This window comes from Octopus sinensis, linkage group LG8, assembly GCF_006345805.1.
Source record: "Octopus sinensis linkage group LG8, ASM634580v1, whole genome shotgun sequence".
NCBI classification, from domain to species: Eukaryota; Metazoa; Mollusca; class Cephalopoda; order Octopoda; family Octopodidae; genus Octopus; species Octopus sinensis.
In genome coordinates, this window is record NC_043004.1 from 76,547,334 (window position 1) to 76,560,541 (window position 13,208).

Below are 13,208 nucleotides of genomic sequence, written 5' to 3' on the forward strand. Positions count from 1 at the left end.
ATCTGCCACGACTCTGGTTTTGCTCGGCTTGACGGGTCTTCTTTTCATGCACAATCTAAAGGAGCTCAGCCACTTTGCTTCCACGAGGCCCAATCCTCGAAAGGTGCTTTTTACACACTCTCTCTTTTATGACTATTTTACTTGTTTCATTCATTTAACTGTGGCCATGCTGGAGCACCGCCTTTTGCCGAGCAAATCGACCCCAGGACTTTGTAAGCCTAGTACTTATTCTATCGATCTCTTTTGCCAAACTGTAAACACACCAGCATTGGTTGTTAAGTGATGCTGGGGGTGGGAGACAGACACAAATGTATACACACACACACATACATATATATATATATATATATATATATATATATATTATATATATATATATGTATGTGTGTGTATACATACATATATTCTTTTGGTCGGCCTGAGGCTACAGTAGAAGACACTTACCCAAAGTGCCATGCAGTGGGACTGAACCCGGAACCTTGTGGTTCATAAGCAAGCTACTTACCATGCAGCCACTCCTACACCTACATTATGAATATATTAAACTTTTCTTAAATGAACTTGTTTTATCTTTTTTGGTGCACCCCCTAAAAAAATCCAGGTTTTTGATCAGGCCAGAATATTAAAAAGTTTGAAAACTGCTGATTAAGAAGCTCTTTCAGTGGCAAGGCATTTGGTCAGCTTGAGGTTATAAGTAGGAGACATTTATCTCAGGTACCTTGCAGTGGGATTGAGCCTGAAACCACATGGCTGAAAAGTAAGCTTCTTAATCACACAGCCTTGCTTGTATCTTAAATATGAAATATTTCTTTGATAAAAAGGCAGCGAGCTGGCAGAAACACCAGCATGCCAGCTGAAATGCTTAGCGGTATTTCATCTGTCTATATGTTCTGAGTTCAAATTCTGCCAAGGTCAACTTTGCCTTTTATCCTTTCAGGGTCGATAAATTAAGTATCAGTTATGCACTGGATTCCATCTAATCAACTGGCCCCCTCCCCCAAAATTTCAGACTTTGTGCCTATAATAGAAAAGATTATTATCATCATTATTATTATTATTATTATTATTAATATGATTGTTGTTATTATTATTATTATTATTATTATTATTATTATTATTATTATTATTTTTATTATTTTATTATTTTATTATTATTATTATTATTATTATTATTTTTATTATTATTATTATTATTATTATTATTATTATTATTATTATTATTATTATTATTATTATATTATTATTATTATTATTATTATTATTATTTTTATTATTTTTATTATTATTATTATTATTATTATTATTATTATTATATTATTATTATTATTATTATTTTTATTATTATTATTATTATTATTTTTATTATTATTATTATTATTATTATTATTATTATTATTATTATTATTATTATTATTATTATTATTATTATTTTTATTATTTTTTTTCTTATTATTATTATTATTATTATATTATTATTATTTTATTATTATTATATATTATTATTATTATTTTTATTATTATTATTATTATATTATTATTATTATTATTTATTATTATATTATTTTTATTATTATTATTATTATATTATTATTATTATTATTATTATTATTATTATTTTATTATTATTATTATTATTATTTTTATTATTATTATTATTATTATTATTATTATTATTATTATTATTATTATTATTATTATTATTATTATTATTATTATTATTATTATTAAGGTGGTGAGCTGGCAGAATCATTAACATGCAGGATAAAATGCTTAGTGGTATTTCATCTGCCACTACATTCAGAGTTCAAATTCCGCCAAGGTCAATTTTACCTTTCATCTTTTCAGGGTCGATAAATTAATTACCAGTTACGCACTGAGGACAATCTGATCGAATGGCCTACCCCTCTCCCAAACTTCAGGCCTTGTGCCTAGAGTAGAAAAAGAATATTTCTTTGATAAATGCCAGCGGAATATAAATAATTTCTGTTGCAAATGTAGAATTCTATTTTGGAATATGTTCCTACAGAGTAACAATAAAAGAAGAAAGAATGGAAATGTATTTTATTTTCCTCATTAGCTCCATTAATAAAATCAACTCCATTAACAAAATAAAATTGAAGCAAAAATAAAAAGAAACAAAAAACAAACCAAAACCCATTGAATATGTCAACCTTACTTAATGAATCTGATAAAATTTCATTATTGGAAACCAAACTTGGTATTTTTGATTTTGAAGTTAAATCTGACCTAATGTTGTTCCATAAATGGATTATAGAATTTGACTCTAAAATTTGTCTTTCAGTTACAAAAATATCCTTTTCTCTAAGGTTATGCAATTTTGAAGCTATTCCAGACCATTTTAGCTTTGTTTAGTCGACTGGGAGGCCTTTCTTCCATCTTTTGTCTAATTTCTAGGACATTTTGTGCAATTTTAAAGTGCTTACAGACCATTTCAATTTTCTTAATTTAATATTAGACACAGGAACACAATTTTGATTGCATAATGAAGAAAAAAGTTAACCATAAAAGAATTTGAATTAGAACTACTGTTAAAATAATTTCTGAAATAGTTTTAGGTGAAGAAATGAAAAAAAAGTTAAACTTTAATAATCAACTTTATGAAAATTTCTGAAAAATTATTTTGACAGTTTTTAAGTAGAATTTAAAAAATAGTTTTTAATTAAAATAAAAAAAAAGAAGTTTTTGAAGAGATTTGTTGTGAAAGGTAGGAACAATGTGAGAAAGTACAATGTAAACTACAAAAGGAAAAGAAAAAGAAAACAAGAGAAAGCAAAGTTTCAGTTTTACTTTGTATTTCTATATTTTGGGGTTATAACCCCTTCTTCAGGATATTTGTTAAAAGCAAAGAATGGAAAAGTTGTTAACCAAATGTGGGGATGGTGGTGAAGGAGGAAGTTGGAGGAAGGAGGAAGGTGACACGCATGGACTGGTGTTGCTCTATTAACTAGTCTACTTCATGTAGTTCTTTCCTGTTGTTCTTGGCTGGTCTCAATTTTTCAATAAGGAGAGCCTCCATGATTCTGAGATTGCACCTATTGTAGTGAGTGGCCCAGATGGATGGCTTAAAATCCTGGGTCTTGCACGTCTTTAGGTATTTTTTTAAAAATTGAAGTGTCTGAGTGCATATGTACGTAAGTACCAGTTATGCACTGGGGTCGATATAATCGCCTTAATCTGTTTGTCTGTCCTTGTTTGTCTCCTCTGTGTTTAGTCCCTTGTGGGTAGTAAAGAAATAGGTATTTCACCTGTCTTTATGTTCTGATTTCAAATTCTGTCAATGTGGGATTTGCCTTTCATCTTTTCGAGATCAATAACATAAGTACCAGTTGAGTACTGGGGTTGATGTAATTGACTTACCCCTCCCCGCCAAATTGCTGGCCTTGTGCCAAAATTTGAAACCAAATTGTTCAGAAAACCAGAATTCCGTGATGGCTGTGATTACTTTTGAATTTGTATTGTATTCAAAGATTAAGTTTGGAATTTTATTTACGATGTTTCTCAAAATGAAAAAGAATGAATTTAAATCACACCATTCAATTGAAGATGTCGTTTAGAAATCCAAGTTTTCCAAACATGAATTAATAGAAGAGAAGCACCAATTCTTGTAGCACTGGCAACAAACAATCTTATCATTTCGAACGGCGACTTCATTCTCGACCCCTGCTGTGATGTTTCCTCAGTTCTTCATAGAATATTTCTATATTTCATCACTCTGTCATTCAAGAGAAATCATATTTTTATAAACAGAAAATTTAAAACATGAATTTACAACATCCCAATCGTGACACATTCACAAAAATGCTTTACTTAAAAATTCAAATTGTTAGTTCAAATAATCCTCAGAAAAATATGTGTTTTTTTTTGTATTTTTTTTGTAGGAGGTATATGTTGTGCTTGAAGGTACATGCCTCAGTGGTAAGGTGTTGCACTCATGATTTCAAGATTATGATTTCAGTTCTTGGGGAAGGCATTTCATTTCACATCACTTCAGTCCACTCAGCTGCAAATAGATAACCCTGTAATACACTGGTGTCCTGTTCAGGGAGAATCTTGTGATCTCAGTCAATTACACACCATAGAAATTAAGTAACTGACGCTTTGAGTCCTAGAACTTGAGTCAGTCTAGAACTGACCTTTCAGTCCTAGAACTCGAGTCAGTCTAGAACTGACCCTTTGAGTCTTAGAACTTGAATCAGTCTAGAACTGACCCTTTGAGTCCTAGAACTTGAGTCAGTGCTCAATACTGTACATTGTGATGGACAGCCATCATAAAAAATTTTAGCAAAAGCTTAGGTTAATTTTAAGGCCCTTTGGTTCAAGGTTTTGCTTCCACGCTTGGAATTTCTTCTCTAGTTCTACTACATATTCAATTATAAAAGCAAGATCACCAGCAGAGAGGAGTTTCTATGGATGACTGGTTTTAATTTCAATGTTCTGAACTGGAGGAGATTGGATGAGTTCAAGGCAATTACGAGCCAAGCTTTGGGGACTGACACCTCTACATTAAATTCATTGTGATATTCGTTGCTAATCCTCACCTCACTGACAGAACCTCTATACGAGTCTTGCATGTCTCTCACAAGCCATTTATCTACCTCTAGCTTCCTCAGGGACCACAAGATCACAAAAGAAGTGACCCTGTCAAAGGATTTCTCCAGGGCAAAAAAAGCCAGGAACAAAGTTTTCACCATCATTATCATTTCCTGCTATCTCCTCCTGTCACAGTGTGTGCACCAATATGAGATAATTATCTCCATAGTATGATTTTACATTACTGGGCATACTCCATGTTAGTTTCATCAGCCATACACTTCTGTGCTGGCTTAAGAAATACTGGAAGGAGGTATCAGTTTTAGAGTTTTTCTTCTCTTAGATTGATTGCTTCACCTCTATGAAGGAGCTCAATGTACCTTTTTCAAAAATCTATTCAACCCATAAATAGGATCCAGATAGGTACTACCATTCTGGGTCAGAAAAGACCTGGGAGTAATGGTAATTAACGGTAGCTAAGGGATAACACCACACTCTCCACAACCCCAGAACTCCCAAACAGGCACCTCACCACCAGATGCAGAAGCCTTTCATTGACTCATAGCATCTTCAGAGACCCCTAGATCATAGAGAAAGTAATCCTGTCAAAGGCTTTCTCATGGGCAAAGAAAGACAGGTACAATGGTTTACTTTTAGCTAATACTTCTCCAGCGGTTACCTTATTAAGAAGAGACCACCAACAATACTTCTCCCAGGTATAAAATCATAATACATCTCCTCTACAGTAACACTTCCTAATACGTTATGTGTGTTTATAAATTTAAATAAAATGTAGCCAGGCTTTGAAACCAAATCCCTGGATATACAGTTAGACATCATGAGCAAACCAGCATAGTTTTACGCAATTGGTCTACTAACTGACCAATCGGCATGAAGAAGCAATGGTATGGATAGGTATTCTTGGACATTCTAGAACTTGAATTCTGGTCCCCTATAAATACCATTTGGCACACATTTTTACCAACCAGACAACCCAGGAAGGCAGCTAAGACAGATAGTGCAGATAGATGACAGGAACCTCCATTGCCACAGATATAGCACAACTGTTTCCAGTTATAATACAGTTCTATATTTAAGAGATGAGGAATTATGTACATTATTTACATTATTTACATTTGATGGATATTTGTCCTCATCTTGTTTGTTGTTAACATAATGTTTCAACTGATATACCCTCCAGCCTTCATCAGGTGTCTTGGGGAAATTTCAAACCTAGGTTCTCATTCCTAAGGTATTTTTCGTACTGAGGAGCGCTGCCTGTTTGAGATAAACTCTACCGGCATGGAAGTGCTGTCAGCTGGACCTGCCCGAGGTGCGCTCAGGACGGCAAAACCATTCTGCACGCACTCGTCCAGTGCTCGAGTATTGCTGACCTGTGGGTTTATGTCGAACAGCAACTGTCTCGTATAGGATGGATCCGACTATCAGTTGAATCCATAGTGAAGATTGCCTCGCCGACCTTTAACCGGGAGGGCAAGGCAATTTTCCTTTGTCTAGTGGCTGTAGTGAAAGAAGTAGTATGGTGGACTCGTTTGAAAGGACTAAAATCAGACACCTTCCTCTTTGGCCAAGGCCTCATCAACTTTTTCAAGTTCCACTTGAAAAGGAAGGTGAGAGTAGAGAGGGAAGTGTTGTCTCGTAGCAAATTTATTGAAAGGTGGGTGAATATCGGGAAAATGGCCAGTATGAATGGACCAATTCTGAGGTTACACCTGTGAAAAAAAAAAAGTAAGTATAAAAGGAGAAAGGGGCTCTCTACCCCTTTTTGACCAGGCTCCCGTGGTTTTTATGGGTTTTTCCATGAGTAACCTTTCGAAGCGCCTCCCCCTATTGGGAGTTTTACTTGTTATATATATTTTCGTTGTTATTCTGAATGTTTACACGGACCTTTCTATCGGACAAAACCCTTTGTACTTTTCGTCCTGTATTTGTCCTTACATGTTTCTTTGATTTTTGTTAGCCCTTGTGGCCAATAAACCAGAATTAATTATTATTATTATTATTATTATTATTATTATTATTATTATTATGATCATTATTATTATTATTATTATTATTATTCAGGTTACTGCCTGAAACTGAACTTGGAATCTTGGAGTTAGTAGCTTGTGCTCTTAACCACTATGCCATATGCCTGTGTTTCTAGTTATGTTGGGCAAGCTGCAGGTTGCCATACCAATAGCTTTGCCATAAACTCTAAGCAGCATCTCTCACCCAGGATCTAATTATTGCTGTTGTAATCTGTAAAAGGCCCACACAATTTGCCTTTAAGTGTGATGATAACATCTTCTGTTAAATATTTCTGGGTGTTGTTCAGTTACTTCTTCACAAAGCCCAAGGAACACAATATCATTCAATTCAACAAGTCACCTACTATTTCTTTACTGCCCAAAAGGGGCCAAACATAGAGTGGACAAACAAGGACAGACAAAGGGATTAAGTCGATTACATCGATTCCAGTGCGTAACTGGTACTTCATTTATCGACCCCGAAAGGATGAAAGGTAAAGTCGACCTCTGTGGAATTTGAACTCACAATGTAACGGCAGACGAAATACCGCTAGGCATTTCGCTCGGCGTGCTAACGATTCTGCCAGCTTGCCGCCTTCTTAAAAGCATAGCCAACTTCTGTCCTCAACAAGTCACCACCATCACCACCACTAGACCAGACCAGACCAACAACCTGTGTGCCATGACAACAAGTTTGTATGAAGAGTACATATATGTGTATATGTACATGCAACCTCATCTAAGGTTTAACATATGTTTCTTTGCTTTGCTGGTATGTTTATCTATGCGTGAATCCATGTATGCATGAGTGAATGTGTGTGTGTGTTTGTGTGTGTGTGCATGGAAAAGTAAGGAAGGGTGTGAAATTAGCTGTGAAGAGTCATGTTATCATATTCAATTCTCACCACCATTGTTTAAAACAACAACCACAAAAAAAAAAAGAAAAAAAACATACCAGTGTGACTTAGTCACCAATTCTTGATATTTTTTGATGAATATAAACAAATTAAAATTGATCTTATGCTTTTGTTAGCTGGATATTTCTGAAATGAGATCATTTCAGGTAAAAGAGACCTCCTACCTTCACCCCACCACCCACTCTCTCTCTCTCTCTCATTCAATGCACACCTGTTGCATTTCTGCAAGGAATGTTGCAGGTAAAAACTGAAACTTCTATGTTAAAGATATAAGTCAAAATAAATAAATATATAAATAAATAAATGAATGAAAAAAACACATAAAAAAAATAGAGGAAGAAGAGGAGAATTATTGATTGCTTTAGATTCTAAAGTTTTCTCTAAGACTCAGAGAATTTAGGCCAACATCTACTTAGATGTTTACATAATATCTGGCGCCTATTTGTCATACAAACCAACTGAGATCCTTTGTGTGGCTGATCAACATGCTAGAAATAACTGCCAAATGCTTTTCATGTCTCATTCTGCTGTTGCTGCTTTGTATGGGCAATTTACTCAATATTTTTGGTGTTCCAACAGCGTTTCTGTGTTCGAACAAAATTATCATCAGATTGTATTGTATAATACACATTTCGACGCTTTCAAAAAAACAAAAAACAATGTTAGTTTGTTTATATTTATTTATATATGTGCGTGTGTGGGTGTATGTATGTATGTACACACACACACACATATATATATATTAAATGTTACTTTATAGAATTATGAGTATAATTATAATTAGGGTTCAGCCAAAAAATTTGCTTCGCCACATACAGAACTTTTAGAAATAGCAGCCAAAGAACTTAGCCATTTCTTCTACCATAAGAAGAATCTCCCAGATAATGTATACTCAAAAACAATTCACGTAGGCATCGAGGGAAAAATAATGAAAGCTCAGCCAGCATTTGATTTACTTGTGGACTCTTTATCATTACTGATTATATATATATATATATATATATATATATAGAAGTAAATGTGCCCTTTTTTTAAAGCCTAGCCAGGCTCATGGGCCCAGTTTCCTGGTTTCTATAGAGTATGAGTTCCCTAGCTGGACGGGATGCCAGTCCATCGCAGCGTTACTTATTTTTGCCAGCTGAGTGGACTGGAGCAACGTGAAATGAAGTGTTTTGATCAAGATCACAATGCGTCGCCCGGTCCAGGAATCGAAACCACAATCTTACAATTATGATGCTGACACCCTAACCACTAAGCCACACGCTGTATGTACACTGCTATATATATATAATAAAATAAAATACAAAATGGGACAAGAACGCAAAACACCTGGATGACTAGGTGATACAAAAAGGGACAACAAAACATCCAGATAGACAATACAAAAAAACACAGACGGGTCATTCGAAGCCTTTTATCTACAGTCAAGAATCGGATCATCCTTGCAATTTCGGCTGTGAGGATGATCCGGTGCAATCCTATGGTCATTCATGACCGAAGGGGGTGTCTTTATCCTTTATCCTTGACATGTAAAAAGCACTATCCAAATGTGGTTGATGGCAGTGCCCCCTGACTGGCTCCCCTGCTGGTGACACCTAAAAAACATGATCCAAATGTGGTCGAAGCCAGTACCCCCAATTGGCTCCCATGCTGGAGGCATGTAAAAAGCATCCACTACACCCTCAGAGTGGCTGGCATTAGGAAGGGCATCCAGCTGTAGAAACCTTATCGGATCAGATATCAGATTGGAGCCTGGTGCAGCCTACTGGCTTGCCATTCCTCAGTCAAACCGTCCAACCCATGCCAGCATGGACGTTAAACAAACAAACAATATCATTATCATCCCATCATCATTTAATGCAGCCATGAGTTGGACAGTTTGGCAGAAGCTGGTAAGTGAGAAGATCAGGCTAAGTTCCATCTGCTTTGGCATAGTTTCTATGGCTGGGTGCCCTTTGTAATGCCAACACACACATATATATCTTACCATCTCATAAACCCCCATTGTTATTCTCTTCTTCCACTCCAAAGTATAGTTGGGGTATTTTCTCTCTAAATTCATTTTGCTACAATATTAACAGCATGTAATTCTTGCATTCTCTAGTTTTGATGAAATATTTGCTAAAAATTATGGAGTATCCTGTATGTTGAAAACCTATATTATGCAGTGTATTTCAAATTGATGTAATGCTTACATTGTTTGATTAAATGGAATCGCTTGAAATGGCCATAATGCACTAGTACCTCGACATCCTAGTTTGTTACTTATTTGCTTATATATATTATATATATATATATATATATATGCATCCCTAGTGTAGGGTCAATGAACAACTATCTAGCAACAGTATGCGCCCTCAGAAATCCCAGGTTGGTGTCTGGCATGCTGGAAAACCACTGGCAATGAGGCACACCTAGGCTTTTGCTAAAGCATTTCTCTAAGAGGAGGTCATTTTAATATGAAACTAGATGAGCAGGAGAAAGCATTGAACATTTTGGGGATCCTTTGATTGCACATGAGATCATGGTGCTCCCACATTTCTGAGCCTGAAAGCCATATTGGTACAGGATAACTTGGTCCTAGTTTGTCTCTGGTGGAGAGGATCTATGAGGTGCTGTAAAACCAACATTTTGTGCTGTGCAAGACCCAGTTGAGTAGGAGGGTGCCATAGGAAGCACGGAAGCTGTGGATGCAAACCCATGTGAAGCTGACTGGTGGTGTAATATACACACACACACACACACATATATATATATAAACAATTGCAGCATGGAAGATGTTTATAAGCCATTTAAGAAACACACAAAATCCATTAGATTCACTTCTACATTTCAATTTAATTTGTCAAAATATTTTTGTCGCTTTGAGACCACGACCTGTTCACTGACAAAATTCCGTGCAGTATGGAATTTTGGCAGTGAACAGGTCGTGGTCTCAGATCAGATCACTTGCTATGCAAGAACATCTCCGTAATATATATATATATATACACACACACACATACACCAAACTCTTGGCTTTTGAGTCACTCTGAACTTCCGCCGATTATTAATGATAAGAATACATACATATATGTGGTGTGTGTGTGTGTGTGTGTGTATACTTATATTTTGTCTGTGTGTTTGTGTATGCAAATACGAATGTTTCAACAACATTCCAACTTGTTAGGTTGGTTTGTTGCATTTAAACCATGAAAGTTATGGCATGCGTCTTGGCTTAGTGGGGGGGGGGTGTTGGTGGTGTCGAGGTGGTGGGGGGCATTAGGGTATTCATAGGTAGCTTGTGAGATCCTGTAGGTAGAAGAAAGAAACTATTGTTCTGTGATTTCCTGTTTTTCTGTTGTTTGGTGGGTTTGCAAAGCTTTGTGTCTTTGTGTGCATGTTTGTATGTATATATGACTACATATACGTATATATATATATATATATGTATGTATATATATGTATATATGCATACATATATGTGTGTGTGTGTAAGTATATATGTATGTGTGTGTGCATGTATGTATATATATTTACATCTATAGAATGGACGGTTTTCTTTCAAACATATTGGAGAAACATGATTTCATATATAGCATCACACACACATGATCATCATTATCATCATTTAACATTCATTTTCCATGCTTGCATGGGTTGGACAAATATACATAATTTTTCTCTTTTATCATTTAACATCCAGGCAAGTAGAATGTAAAAAACATTTGTGTGTGGCCGATGCCAGTGCCGCCTGACTGGCACATGTTCTGGTGGAATGTAAAAAGCACCCACTACACTCATGGAGAGGTTGGCATTAGGAAGGGCTTCCTACTGCAGAAACCATGCCAACTGGAACCTGGTGCAGCCTCCTGGATTGCCAGTCCTCAGTCAAACCATCCAACCCATGCCAGCATGGAAAGCAGATGTTAAACGATGATGATGATGATGATTATGTTCCATGCTGGATTGGTTTGGCTTGACTGCCTCGTGTGCCAGTGGCACGTAAAAAGCACTCACTACATGCTCAGAGTGGTTGGCATTAGGAAAGGCATCCAGTTGTAGAAACATTGCCAGATCAGATTGGAGCCTGGTGCAGCCGCTGGCTCTCCAGACCTCAGTCAAACCGTCCAACCCATGCCAGCACAGAAAACGGAGATTAAAAGATGACGACAACGACGACGATGATGATGACTATATGTATGGTTGGTTCTCACATATGTAATGAGGTAAAGCGAACTTTGTTGACCTTTGACAGCAGTCAGTGATCCTTTGGAGACCCAACAGGCAACTGGCTGAAACTGGGGACAAAGTAAATAAGTCTTCATACATATGCATGTGAGTGTGTGTAGGCTTGGCTGTGTGGTTAAGGAGCTCGCTTGGCAAACACATGGTTTTGGGTTCCGTCCCATTTCATCTATGTATGTACGTATGTGTATGTATGTACGTACGTATGTATGTATGTACGTACATATGTATGTATGTATGTATGTGTATGTATGTATATGTATGTATGATATGTGTCTGTCTGTCTGTCTGTCTGTATGTATGTATGTATGTGTGTATGTATGTGTGTATGTATGTGTATGTACATATGTATATGTGTCTGTCTGTCTGTCTGTCTGTATGCATGTGTGTATGTATGTATGTATGTATGTATGTATGTATGTGTATGTATGTATATGTATGTATGATATGTGTCTGTCTGTCTGTATGTATGTATATACGTATGTATGTATGTATGTATGTATGCATGTATGTATGTATGTTTGTATGTATGTATGTGTGTATGTATGTGTATGTACGTATGTATGATATGTATCTGTCTGTCTGTCTGTCTGTATGTATGTATTCTTTCCCTCTTTTACTTGTTTCAGTAACACCAAAGATGAATTGAAGGCAAGGATTATGGCAGCATTCGCCAACTTAAACAAGGAGACTGTCCAGAAGAGTTGCAGGAGATTCTGAAGTTGTCTGGAGGCCGTGGTTGAAACCAATGGAGATTTTATTGAATAAATTTACTCTTTGTTCCTCTTTTACTCTTTACTCTTTTATTTGTTTTAGTCATTTGACTGTGGCTATGCTTGAAGACCACCTTTAGTCGAGCAAATTGCCCCCAGAGCTTATTGTTTGTGAGCCTAGTACTTATTCTATCGGTGTCTTTTGACGAACTACTAAGTTAGAAGGACGTAAACACACCAGCATCGGTTGTCAAGCGATGTTGGGAGGACAAACACAGACACACAAACATACATACATACATACATACATACATACATATATATATATGACGGGCTTTTATTTCAGTTTGTCTCCCCACCATCTCTTGACAACCAACGTTGGTTTGTTTATGTCCTTGAAACTTAACAGTTTGGCAAAAGAGACTGGTAGAATAAGTACTAGGCTTACAAAGAATAAGTCCTGGGTTTGATTTGTTTGACTAAAGGCAGTGCTCCAGCATGGCTGCAGTGAAATGACTGAAACATGTAAAAGAATAAAAGAGTAAAAGAGATACGATGTGATGTGTGTATATGTGATGTGCGTGTGTGTAAGCATGTAAGTATAGTGAAACCAGAGTTGTTATTATAAAACAATATATAATCTACATATTGTTTTTTGGCTCCAGTTTGGCCTTGACTGAGCAGACATGTGATCAAAAGCATTCTAGTTCCCAACAATGTTATTCTTTTTATTTACTAAGCATTGTTCACCTTGAGCTAGATTAATCTGT